The 14,039-nt window shown below is 32.9% G+C and overlaps 1 pseudogene; it reads left to right on the forward strand.

Annotated features, from left to right (window-relative positions):
* Positions 1 to 9,810: 9,810 nt before the first annotated feature.
* LOC101704616 (coiled-coil domain-containing protein 152 pseudogene) lies at positions 9,811 to 10,683 on the forward strand (annotated as a pseudogene).
* Positions 10,684 to 14,039: the final 3,356 nt, after the last annotated feature.

Here is a 14,039-nt window from a genome sequence, read left to right on the forward strand (position 1 = left end):
TCATATTTAGATTTTCTTGGAATTTTATTTGTGTTACTCTAATGGCTTCTATATAAAGTACCATTTTATGTGCTTATATATTTGTATGACTTCCTTGCTCATTTTTGTCAAGTGTTTTGCCTCATTGTTACATTGTAGGAGTTCTTTATATGTTCTGAACACAAATCTTTTATCAAATATATGATTTGCAATGATTTTTTCAGATTTTTTTTTCATGTTGATTTGAAGCATCAATGTAAGTGTATGTAAATTTTACTTCTTCATGAAGTGGTATGTGATTGGATTTGTTAAATAAATTTCCCTCATTAGATTGTCTTGGCACTTTTATTGGAAACCAAGAGCTTATAAATGTAATGATTTATTTTGTATTCACAATTTTAGTCCACTTATCTATATGTCTGTATTTTCAATGGTACCACACTGTATTACTGTAGCTATTTGGTATGTTTCAAAATTAGATGGTGAAAATTCACCAACTTCATTCTTTTTCAAAATTGTTTCGCTTGTGTTTGGTCTGTTGCATTTCCACATAAACTTTAAACTCAACTTGTCAAATTCTATAAAATTCTGGCTGGGATTTAAACAAAGATACATTAGATTTATGAGCCCATTTGTAATGAGTTGCCTTCCTACAAATTTTGTTTCTTCCTACTCATGCACATTTATCCAGATTTTCTTTATTTTTTTCTTGGGGATGGTTTGTATTTATCAACACAAAAATTTTGTGGTAATTTTTCTTAAATTTACTTAAATGTTTGTATTTTATTATTTTAATGTTTTGCAAAGAGAAGTGCTTTTAAATTTGTTTTTATTTTTATTCTTTATTGAAAGCATACAAAATTGAATTGACTTTGGTGTCGTAATTTTATATCCTGTGGACTTAGAGTCTTGTGTGAGTTTTGGTACTTTTGTTCTTTGTAGATCTCATAGAATTTTCCATACATAAACTATGTCATCTCCAAATAAAAAAAAATTATTTCTCTTCAATTGTTCGTCTTTAATTTCTTTATTGAACTACCTAGAATTGCCAGTATAATGGTGAAAGGAAGTAGTAGTGAAAGCACATGTTTTTGTTTTGTTCAAATGTTAGCAAGACAGAATTCAGTCTTTTTACCCTTATGCATATTATTACATGTTTTCCTTTTTTTACACTTACTTTATGCGGGTTTGAATTTTTTTTTTACTTTTATGAGACTTTTAATTGGGAATGAGTGTTGGTTTTGTCAAATGTGCTGTATCTACAAAATTGAGTGTGTTAGCCACTCATTCTGTTTATCATATGTATTGCAATTGCTTTCAATTTCTGGCATAAATTGCTTGTTTATGGCATATTACTCATATGATTCTAGTTGGTTTACTCATATTTGGTTAAATATTTTTGTATTTTTGTTCATGGGAAGTTTAGTTCATGGGAACTTTTGTGATTCTGTAGTTTTCATATTGGCATACTCTCTTCTATAATCTAAGAGTTTGGTATTACTCTTTAAATATTTTATATAATTCGTCAGTGAGATCTCTGTGTTAATTTTCTGTTTGTCAGAAGTTTTTTTTTTTTTTTTTTTGGTACCGGACTTCGAAGTCGGGTCCTTGCGCTTGCACAGCAGGCATCGAAACCACTGAGTTAAATCTTCGGCCCTTATTTGTCAAAAGTTTAATGAGTAATTCAATGCTTTTCTCTATTTTAGTTCTATTATTTTTTTGTTTGGAATAGACTAAAAATTAATGTCATTCTAGGAATTTGCCTATTTTATATAAATCATTTAACACAATGTCAATTTTTTCATAAATCCTTATTTATGTTTTTTATTCATACAGTTTGTGGCAATGTTTTCTCATTTTTTGTTCTGGTATTTTGTCCTTTTTATTTGATTTGTAGCCTAGCTAAAGAGTTGGCTTTGTGATATAGTAATCAACTTTTGATTTCACTAATATTCTTTAGGATTATTTTCTAACATTTTACATAATTTTTAATAATTTTTTTCTGATTGCTTTGAATTTAGTTGATTCTTCATTTTCTAATTTATTAAGATGCAAAGTTAAGTTGTCTATGTGAATCCTTTTTTCTGGGTGTATATATTCATCATTGTACATTTTTATCTAAACATTATTTTAACTACATCCCATAACTTTTGTTGTTTTATTTTTTATCTTCAAATAGTTAAAATATTTTAGTTTTTCTTATTTTGTGTTTGACTAAAGATTATGTAGAATTTATTCTTTTTATTTGCAAACATTTGAAGATTTTCAAAATTTTTACCTGTCGTTAATTTCTAGTTAACTTGTACTCTAAAGACATATTTGCATAGCTTCAGTCTTTTAAATGTATTGAAGCTTGTTTTATGACATAAAATAAATTTCACATAAGTTTTACAGAGTATCTGTTTTGTCATTGAGTGCAATGTTCTACATATCATTCACATAGACTTGGCTAATAACAATTTTCACAAAACTATGTCTGCTAATTGTATACTGATTATCATTGTTGAACTGTTTTTTTTGTTCTTTCATTTGTATCAGTGTGTTTTGGGATCCTGATTTCAGACTCTTGTATATTAATAATTTGCATTATCTTCCTAGATATTAGTACTTTTATCATTATGAGATGCTTCTTTTTGTTGCTAATGAAGCTTTCTTTTTTAAACTTGATTTTGACATACCTACTTAATTGATATGCTTATTTCATTTATTTGTTTATTCATTTATTTATTTTGCAGTACTAAGAATTAAACTCAGGGCCTTTGCAGTGAGCTAGATCTCTAGCCCTTTTTATTTTATTTTATTTTTTATTTTGACACAGGATTTCACTAAGTCATTAAGTTGCCCGGGATGGGTTGAATCTGTGATCCTCTGGCCTCAGCCTCCCAGAATGCAGGGATGATTTTATTTTTACTTAATATTTTATATATAATGCACATCTTTTCAAAAACTACTCCAAATTAATAATTTAAATCATATTTTACTATTAAAATAATTATAGCAAATTATAAAATATTGCTGTAATGTAATTCCATTTCTTCCTTCATCTTTGTGCTATCATTGCAATACATATTAAATTTACATATAGTAGAATTCTTTCAGTTACTTTTCTCATTGCTGAGAACAAATACCCAACATCCAAAGTTAAAGGAGGAAAAGTTTATTTAGCTCACAGTTTGCAGAGATTTCAGTCTATAATCAGCTGGCTCTAAGGTAGGGGGGCTTGGCAGAGGGAATAACACAGTAGAAACAGTTCATGATAGACAGAAAATAGGAAGGGAGCAAAGTAGCAAAGAAGCAGCAAGTGACAAGCAACATGCAGCGACCTCTTTCTATTCCTTATATCTTATTCAGGTCACCTGTGAGGGTGAGTAGCATGCATATTCAGGGTGGGGCAGCCTTCATCATAGCATTGGACCAGAATCAATCCCAGCGTCACATCATTGATCCCAGCACCATACAGCCTAGATCCAGTCAGCTCAAGAAACTCCTGTATGACCCTGTGAGCCTTTGGGGGGACATCTGCATACAAGCTTTAACAGATTGTTACTTTCTTATTTTATCTTTAAAACACTAAAACTCATATTGTATAATTCCTTGATTTTCAGAATGTCAAATGATTAGTTTTGTCAATATTTTATACTGCTATTGGAGAGATGAGTTGATCTCTGCAAATAGTGCCTCTACTTAATTTTTTAAACAGAAGTCAACTTAAACTGCTTAATGTTATTTGCCAACCTGTGGCAACTTCAGTTGACTGAAATGTTTCCTCATTATTGCCCTACTTCTTTGTATTTGTGCTAAATTTTTTTCTATATCAGACATTATGAAATTTACCCGTATCAGCACTGGGTATTTTATTTCTATAAATTTTCTGGAGCTTTGATCTGGACAGTAGTTATTTTGAAGTAGTTGAATCATTCTGCATCTTACTTTTAATATCATCAATATTTAAATTAACATTAATTTAAAATTGAATATTTTAAATTTATACTATTTTAAAATTAACTAATTAAATTTTGTCATGGCAATAAGCAGGAGCAACTGTATATTTCACATTATTTGTCTTTTATTTGGGAGCTGTCTTTTTCTTCCCAATGAGCAGTGTATGCAAAAATGTTGTTCATATATTTGCTGTGCTGTTATTGTTTGTTTCAGCAGGAAGATAAATTCAGTTCCTTTGACCTCCTCTTGGATGGAAGAGTGAAAATCCCTAAGTAGTTTTTCATGAAAGAACAAAAATCCCTTATTAACTTGAACAAGTTTACACTAAGGAAGAATACAGCTCCCATCATTGTGGCCAGGATGTGAAATTAGAATGTAGAGTGTGATCTCCCATTAAATTTGATACCAATGAACAAAAAAGAAATCAGCAGAGCAGCAGATGGTATTGTTTGCAGCTCTGGGAGAGACTTGAGGCTCATAGTCACCATCTGCCTGCACAGCATTTTCTCAAACTTAGTATTTAGCAAAGTTTATTGCTACTAAGCTTATGAGCATTATGAGACAGATTACAAAATTTCTATATTCTACCATGTTTTAATTAAAAGAAATATATCCCTTGAATTGGATGGTTACAGAAGCTATGTGAAGTATAACTGCATCTGCCTATTACTTTTCTTAATAGCTTCCACTGTTTTGGTTCAATATTTTATTTTCAAAAAGATGCATTCACTGAATTATGCAACATACCTTTAAGAGGTTTCTGGGATCCATCATTGGACTTTGAACAATTCTTACACAAATCCTATCCTTGAACAATTTTATTCAATCTAACTCTACATTGTTAGTAAATTTCTCATGAATGGACATTTTCTAGTTACTAGTTAGTTTTTCTAGTTATTAAAATAATGAGTTACATATATTCTCTTCCCCAAAACACATTTTCAGTAAATTTCAGAGCATTCATTGGCTGAAAACATCATAATTAGACATACAGAAGTTTGATTGTTAAAAGAATTTGGTGAAGTATAGTAACACATAATTAATCAACTTTGAATACAGTGGCAAGCAGTGAACCTACTGGTATATCTTCCATAGTTTGATTAATCCCTATTCATAGTATTAGGATAAAATATAAAAAGTGTCATTTTTGTAGGTCAAAACTTGTCCAATAGGAAACTCATACAGTTCAAACTGAGACATCAGGCAACCCAGACTATCATTTTTGCCAACAATGAGATGATGCTTCTAATGATTTTTAGAAATAAGAATACAGGTATCTATTGCTTTTATTATTTTTATTTTTAATTTTTTATTATTAAAGTATATAAAATCTACTTTAAATAATTAGTAAATAATGTTTTGATTCTATAATATTTCTATTATGAATTCTTAATGTGAAATTAATTGAAAAATGGATGGATGTAAGTATTTTAAAATTTTGTAAGTCATGACTAAATTTTAAAGCTTAAAAAGTGTTTCAAGTAACTTTCATATTCATCTTTGAGAATACAAATGTTAGAATAACTACCATAATTTGAGAGAGACTGCTTGGGGTTCTTGCCTAGTTCTATGCTACAATAATTTTAAAAATGTGTGTTTGGGCAATGTGATGATGTGGAGCCTGCCAATGTCTTCTAATAGTTTTATTATTCCATAAATGTGTGGTACTAGGCATAATTCTCTACATTTCTGCATTTGGTTTTCTGTTACTAAAATGAAGGTAATGTCCTTAACTATCTAAAAGATATTTTGAAAGATTAAATGAGTTAATGCAGGTAACATTTCAAAGTCTCTTTGACAAAGTATGAGTTCAATAGATGTTAATTTTTGTTGTCCTATTGTTATTTAAAATGAATATTTAGTATCTAGGAGCCAGACTGCGTGGATTTATATCCTATCTTTATACTCTGTGACACAATTGTTGCATTAGGAACATGAAAATAAAATTAGTACTTATTTTATAGATTTGCTAAGGTGATTAAATGAGTTACAAATGTAAAGTTTTGAAGAAAATATGTGGCTTAGTTAAATCTCTAATTATCAGATCTAGTTGTTAATATTTTCATTATTTTTGCTTTTTATTAATATAGGGCAGGTATATATTAATGAAACAGACTAGGATTATATTAAGTGAATTAATTATACATGGTATATGATGATGTTCTAAAGCAGTAGATGAAGATAATATAGTTGAACAGAAAATGTCAAACAATAATCAACATTATTAAGAATCAAATTAATCAAAAGTCAATGTCAAAATATTTTTATAATAAAGTTCAAAAAAAAGAAAAAACATTATGCTCAATGTATTGGCTTGATAAGGCTGTCTAATGAAGTATGATAGATTGGGTGATGTAAACAAAGAAATCAATTTTCTCACAATTCTTGAGGCTAAACGTTGAAGATCAAAGTGCTGGATAGCTTATTTCCTCCTATGCGCTATGAGGGAAGGATCTTTTCCACACATGTCTCTTTGGTGTGTAGATGGCTGACTTTCTGTGTCTTCATACTATGTTCTTTCTGTACATGTCTGTATCAATATTTCATTTTCACATTGGATTACAGCCCACCATAATGAATTCTTTTTAGTTTTATCACCTCTTTAAATACCCTGTTGCAAATGTAGTCATATTCTGAGGTCCAAAAGGGTTCAGATTTCAACAAATCATTTTTGTGGGGAGATGTAATTCAGCTCAGAATACTCACATTTAGAGGAGGCAGGGAAATGGATAGTTTTCATAGTCCAGAAAACAAAATTGATCCAATGATTTGAAGGTTAATTTTGAAATTTACATTGAGAATGTTAAAATGTGCAAACTTTGATCATATAATTCATTGCTAATAATTTGTCCAAAAAAAAATTAGTCACAAGATACTTATGGAAGAGTTCCACCACTCCCAGCCCAGAAAAAGTGGCTTCTGGACCGCTGTTCCACCACTCCCAGCACAGAGGAGGGGGCTTCCAGGCCTCCAGTCTGGGGCTCCCAGTGCAGAGGTAGGGGCTTCCAGGCCACTGTTCCACCACTCCCAGCACAGAGGAAGGGGTTTCTGGACTGCCACTCCACCACCTCCAGCACAGAGGTGGGGGCTTCCGGGAAGCCAGGCTGCCACTCCCAGCACAGAGGAAGAGGCTGCATGGCTGCCATTCCACTGCTCCCAACAAAGAGGAAGTGAGCTGCATGGGTGCCAACAACATCCTCACCTCCATCGAAATGAGAAGACACATAAACAAGTCTCAAAACTAGACTTCCAGATCACCTACAGCAACACCAAAGGGAAACAAGATGGAATACTCTGATACTAAATGACCTGGACTCCCTGAACTGGTAACAAAAGAGGATCTGGAAAAAAATGAAATCAGAAATAATTTCTCAGATAACAGCAGAGATTGTGCCCATAGTACAAGACATGATAAATAAATCTAGAGAGGAGCTCAGGAACATGATGGAATCCCAACATAGGAAAGAAATGGAATCCATAAAAGAGATGCAAACAGATTTCCAGGACATGAAAAATTCCACTGAAAGTCTACACGGAAGAATGAGCCAAAATGAGGACAGAATATCAGATATAGAAGATAAGATTGCAATTAGTGACCAGGAAAAGAAAAAATGCTTCAAAATTGTAAGGGATCATGAAAAATCAGTGCAGCAGCTGCTGGACAATCCAAAGAAGAATAACATAAGACTGATTGGACTCCACAAAGAAACAGAAGAGAGCACAGATGACATAAAAACTGTTCAGAGAAGTAATGGCAGAAAACTTCCCAACCAGGGGAAAAGAACTTGATGTATAGATAAGTGGGGCATATAGGACTCCAACTAGCCTTGATAAAAAAAAAATCTACACATAGGCACATAATTGTTAAGATTCCAGAAACTCAACAGAAGAACAAAATTCTACAAACAGAGAAAAGAAACAAATCATATACAAAGGAAAGCCCATCAGAACCACAGTAGACTTCTCAATGCAAACCCTCAAGGCAAGAAGAGCTTGGAGTGATGTATTTCAAGCCCTAAAAGAAAACAGCCTCCAGCCCAGATTGATGTACCCTGAAAAATTATCTTTCAAAATTGATGGAGAAATAAGATACTTTCATGACAAAGAGCACCTTAGGAACTTCATGAATACCAAAGCAGCACTCCAAAAAATTTTAGAGAATAACCTAGGAAAAGACAACAAGGATCACAGCCCCAGGAAGCCCAGCAGAATGAATCCATTGGGCATGACAAGAAATTAAATGCAAAGGGGGAGAATCCAACAAACAGAAAAGTCATCACAATGATAAGTTAATAAGTATGAGTTATAACCATCAATGTTAATGGTCTCAATTCACCAATCAAAAGAAATAGACTGGCAAAATGGGTCAAGAAGCAAGATCCAACACTGTATTGCATGCAAGAAACACACTTAATTAAAAAAGAAACTCATAGACTTAAAGTTAAAGGGTGGAAAACCATACTCCATATGACAGGAACCCGAAAAAAAGCAGGAGCAGCTATCCTCTGCAGATAAAGTAGATTTCAAATCAAAACTGATTTCAGAGACAAAGAAGGACACTATATACTTGTAAAGGGAACAATCCAACAGGAGGAGATGACAATCATAAATATATATGCACCAAATGCTGCTGCACTCAACTATATAAAACAGATACCAACAGACATGAAAGTCATCTATGCACTAATACAGTAGTAGTGGTGGACCTCAATACTCTACTGTTACAAATAGATAGATCAACTAGACAAAAAATAAGTAATAAAATACTAGAACTCAATCAAACTCTTGAACAAATGAACTTCACAGATTTTTACAGTGTTCCACCCCACAAAATCAGAATACACATTTTCAGTTGCACATGGGTCATTCTCCAAAGTGGATCACATACTTGCTCATAGAACATGTTTAAGTAAGTGCAAAGGAATTGAAATTATCCCCTGTATATTATCAAACCATAGTGCGATGAAATTGGAGATCAATAACAAAAGAAACCACAAAAGATTTCATAAACAAATAGAAATTGAACAACACACTTCTGAATAACCAATGGGTCACAGAAGAAATTAAAGAAGAAATCAGACAGTTCCTTCAATTAAATGACTATGACAGTACAACATATAGGAATCTATGGGACACAATGAATGAAGTCTTTTTTTGTGTGATGAAACTGAATTATGTCTGTTTTAATGCAGTCTGAATGAAAGCAGTCTTATGAGGGAAATTCATAGCAGTGAATACACACATTAGGAAAACAGAGTGAGCCCAATTAAACAACCTGATGCTGAACCTTGAGCTTCTAGAAAAAGAAGGGCAGGACAAATCCAAAGCTCTCATAAGGGAGGAAATTATAAAGATCAGGGCAGAAATCAAGGCAATAGTGACTAAGAAAGCAATACAAAAAATCAATGAAGCCAAGAGTTGGTTCTTTGAAAGAATCAACAAAATTGACAAACCCTAAGCCAACCTTATCAGAAAAAGGAAAGAAAAGGCTCAAGTCCATGCAACTAGGAATGAAAAGGGTGAAATTACAACAGACCCAGCAGAAATCCAGAGGATCATCAAAACCTACTTCCAGATCCTATATGCCAATAAGATGGAAAACACAGAAGAAATGGACAGATTCCTCGACACGTATGAATTACCAAAGTTGAATGAAGTCCTAAAAATTCTAAACAACCCAATATCAATCAATGAAATTGAAAACATAATTAAAAACTTATGAACTAATAAAAGCCCATGCTCTTATGGCTTCACTGCTCAATTCTACAAGACATTTAGAGAGGAACTACTGTTTAAAATCTTCAAGGAAACTGAAAGGGAAGCAATACTCCCGAATTCATTCCTGGAATCAAGCATCACCTTGATCCTCAAAGCAGAGAATGACCCAACCTAAAAAGAGAACTCTAGGGCAATCTTACTAATGAACACAGATGCAAAAATCCTTACTAAGATACTGGCAAATAGAACTGAGGTGGGGGAGACTTTGAGGAACCAGGAACAACAGCAGTGCAAGCATGGATCAAAGTAGTGAAGGATGTAAAAAAAGATTAGCAGTGTAAATACTGACAAACTTATAAAGTATTTTTCACAGATAGTAAAGAAAATGATAGAAACCAGTGGAAAGAATAACATACAGGAAATTCAGTTAAAAAATACCTCTTTATTAAGAGTAATGCAAACAAAGTAAGCCTCAATTTAAAAAGAATGTGCTCTTCTTCATGATATGATAAAAGGGCTACAACAGACAACTATCAACACAATTTGAGAGGTAAAAATGAACAACTAAAAAGACATGCTGATATGACATAGGAAAAGCTGAAATCTCGCAAACGGGAATATGAGAATAATATTGCAAAACTTATATGTGAAATGAAAATCAAAGAGGAAGAACATAAGATAGAAATAAGCAAATTTTATCAAGATATGCAGAAAAAAGTTGAATTAAATGAAGAAAAGCACAAAGATCTAATAAAGAAAAAGGAGATGGAAATCTCAGAGTTAAATGCAATGTTAATAACTCAAGGAAAAGAAAAGCAAAATGAAATAATCAAACTACAGCTGGAGTTTGATGTCAAACTAGCAAGAGTTCAGACTAAATCAAAACCATATTCAGATGCTAGTATTTCCCCACAGAGTATGTACAGAAGGAAGCTTCAACATCTTCAAGAAGAAAAAAACAAAGAGGTTGCAATTCTTCATACCATTCACAATTTGGAGCAGCGCCTTTCTATTGGCAAAGATTTTCACCTTAAACATAGATGATTTTGAGTATAACAGTAAATTCATTAATTACTATTTACTTTTTAAAAAGGCAATTGAAAAATTTGCTTCCATTTTCAACATTAGTATTCTGTCTAAGGAACCTAAATAATAAATGAGACAGCTTAAAAATATATATATACTGGCAAATAGAATGCAGAAGATCAACAAGAAGATCATACACCCTGACCAAGTGGGATTCATCCTAGGGATGCAGGAATGGTGCAGAAAAAACATTTGATGAAATCCAATATGCATTTATGATAAAAACACTAAAAAAATTGGAATAGATGGTCTCTACCTCAATCTGATAAAAACCATCTATGAAAAACCAACAGCCAGTATCATACTAAATGGTCAAAAATTGAAATCCTTCAAACTAAAATCAGGAACAAGACAAGGATGTCCACTATCACCACTCTTGTTCAATATAGTTTTGGAAACATTAACCACAGCAATTAGACAAGAGAAAGAAATAAAAGAAATGAAGATAGGAAATGAAGAAGTCAAATTGCCATTATTTGCAGTTGACAGGATACTTTATATAGAAGACCCCAAGAACTCCACCAGACATAATAAGCAAATTCAGTAAAGTAGCTGGATACAAAGTCAATACACAAAAATCAATAGCTTTCCTCTATACAAATGACAGACTCACTGAGACAGAATTGGCAAACAATTCCTTTCACAATAGCATCCAAAACACTGAAATACCTAGGAATCAACCTAATGAAAGAAATCAAAGACCTTGTCTCTGAAAATTATAGCACTATGGAAAGAGAGATTGAACATGATTTTGGAAAGTGGAAAGACATCTCTTTCTCCTGGGTAGGAAGGATCAACCTAGTGAAAATGGCCATAGTTCCAAAACTGCTATATAGATTCAATGCAATCCCAATTGAAATCCCAGCAGCATACTTCACAGACCTTGAGAAAACAATCCAAAAATTCATTTGGAACAAGAAGAGACCCAGAATAGCAAAAGCAATTCTAGATAACAGAGACATGGCAGGTGGTATCACAATCCTGAACTTGAAAATATACTACAAAGCTACTGTGATAAAAACAGCATGGTACTGGCAAAGAAACAACCTGAGGACCAGTGGAGCAGATTAAAAGATGCAGAAACACTGCTAGACACACTCAGTCATCTCATCTTTGATAAAGGACCCAAACACTCTCACTGGAGGGAATAGAGTCTCTTAAAAAAGGTGGTGCTGGAAAAATTGTGTTTCAACTTGTCAAAGATTAAAACTAGACCTATATATCTTACCATGCACTAAACTAAAATTGATATGAATTAAAGATCTAAATATTATAATAGAAATGCTGAATCAGCTGGAACAGAGGTTAGGTAGAACTCTTGAAGACATTGGTTTAGGAAAAGATTTTATGAACAAACCTCACTCATGAACTAGCACAAATAAACAACAAGTGGGATCTCTTCTTATTAAAAAGCTTCTGCATAGAGAGAAACCACCAACAGTGTGAAGAGACAACCCACAATGTGGGAAAAAATCTTCACCAGCTCTTTCTAAGACAAAGGTCTACTGTCTCGAATGTATAAAGAACTATAAAAGATCAGATCACCCAAATTTAAAGACCCAATCCAAAAGTAGGCATCTGATATGGACAGACATTTCTCACACAAAGAAGTAGAAATGGCAAATAAACTTATGAAAAAAATGTTCAACATCAGTGGTCATTGGAGAGATGCAAATGAAAACAACGCTGAGATTCCACCTCATTCCAGATTCCACCTCACTCCAGAAAGAATGGCTGCTATCATGAAATCAACCAATAACAAATGCGGGCAGGGCTGTGAGGAAAGAGGAACACTGCTCCACTGCTGGTAGGAGTGCAGACTCGTGTAACCACTTTGGAAATCAGTGTGGAGATACCTCAAAAAACTAGGACTAGAAGTCCCATTTGACCCAGCTGTTCCACTGCTGGGTATCTTCCCCAAAGAATTAAAAGTATCATAACACAGTGATATATGTGCATCCATGTTCATAGCAGCAAAATTTGTAGTAGCTAAAACTTGGAAGCAGCCCAAATGCCCATCATCTGGAGAGTGGATAAAGAAAACATGTTGTTGTTTTTTTCAAAAGGTGTACTACTCAGCCATAAAAATTTAAAAATTAGAGACATTTATAGCTAAATGGATGCATATTGAGGCAATACTCTTAAGTGAAATTAATAGGACACACGTGTAAATACTGCATAGTTTCTCTAGTATGTGAAACTTAAAGTTTAAATAAGGACTAAAAGGTATAATAAATAATGTGAAATAGGAAGAAAAGGGGCAAAGAGGAAGGGGAAGTGGGCTGGGTAGGGGAAAGGACAGAAGAGTATTTTACTAATATGAGAAAATGAAAAAATGGAAACAAAGTGTTTGTAAACAGGGAGGGATGGAGGGGTTGAAGGGAGGGCAGGGGAAGGGGGAAAAATAAGAACCAAGAAAGATTATGTAAAGGTACAAATTTCCAATGATGGATGTCATTATATTGTATACCTAAAATGTGCCAATAAAATAAATTTTTTTAAAAAAGGTAGTTATTGAAGCATTATTCATAGTGGCAAAGTGAAAATAAGATCAATGTTTAAAATATAGAATTTTGTTACAATTATGCCCCTCCCACTTGGAAAATGTTCCAGCTCTCAGATCAGTCACCACTTTTTTCCTAGAATTTGATATTATTTATATTGTTCAGAGAGAATTCTGTATAAAAATTCCAAATAATCCTATACCAGTCAATGCAATTTAAAAAGTAATTAGAAAACTATCAACAAAGGAAAGCCCATACTCTGATGGATTCACTGCTGAATTCTACAAGAAATTTAGAGAAGGTCTACTACCAGTACTCCTCATATTCATTAATGAAATTGAAAAGGAAACAACACTTCCAAAATCATTCCTGGAAGCAAGAATTATCCTGATACAAAATCAGAGAAGGATGCAACCAAAATAGAGAACTATAGGAAAATCTCCTTAATGAACTTAGATACAAAAATACTCAAAAAGCTACTGGCAAACAGAAGGCTGCAAATCATCAAGAAGATCATATACTATGACTGAATAGGATTAATTGCAGGAATGCAGGGATGGTACGATATATACAAATCAATAAATGTAATACACCTCATTAACAGAACCAGGGACAAAAACTACATAATCATCTCAACAGATGTATAGAAAGCATTTGACAAAGTCCAATACGCATTTATTATACAAAGAAAACTATACAGAAAACTAGAATAGAAGGTCTTTATTTCAGTCTAATAAAAGCCATCTATGACAAACCAACTGCCAGCATCATAGTATATGGTCAAAAGCTGAAAGTCTCTCACTGTAAAAT

The sequence above is a fragment of the Heterocephalus glaber genome, unplaced genomic scaffold (assembly GCF_053883595.1).
Source record: "Heterocephalus glaber isolate CG9 unplaced genomic scaffold, H.glaber_assembly_v1.0 deba00001481, whole genome shotgun sequence".
Taxonomy (NCBI): Eukaryota; Metazoa; Chordata; class Mammalia; order Rodentia; family Bathyergidae; genus Heterocephalus; species Heterocephalus glaber.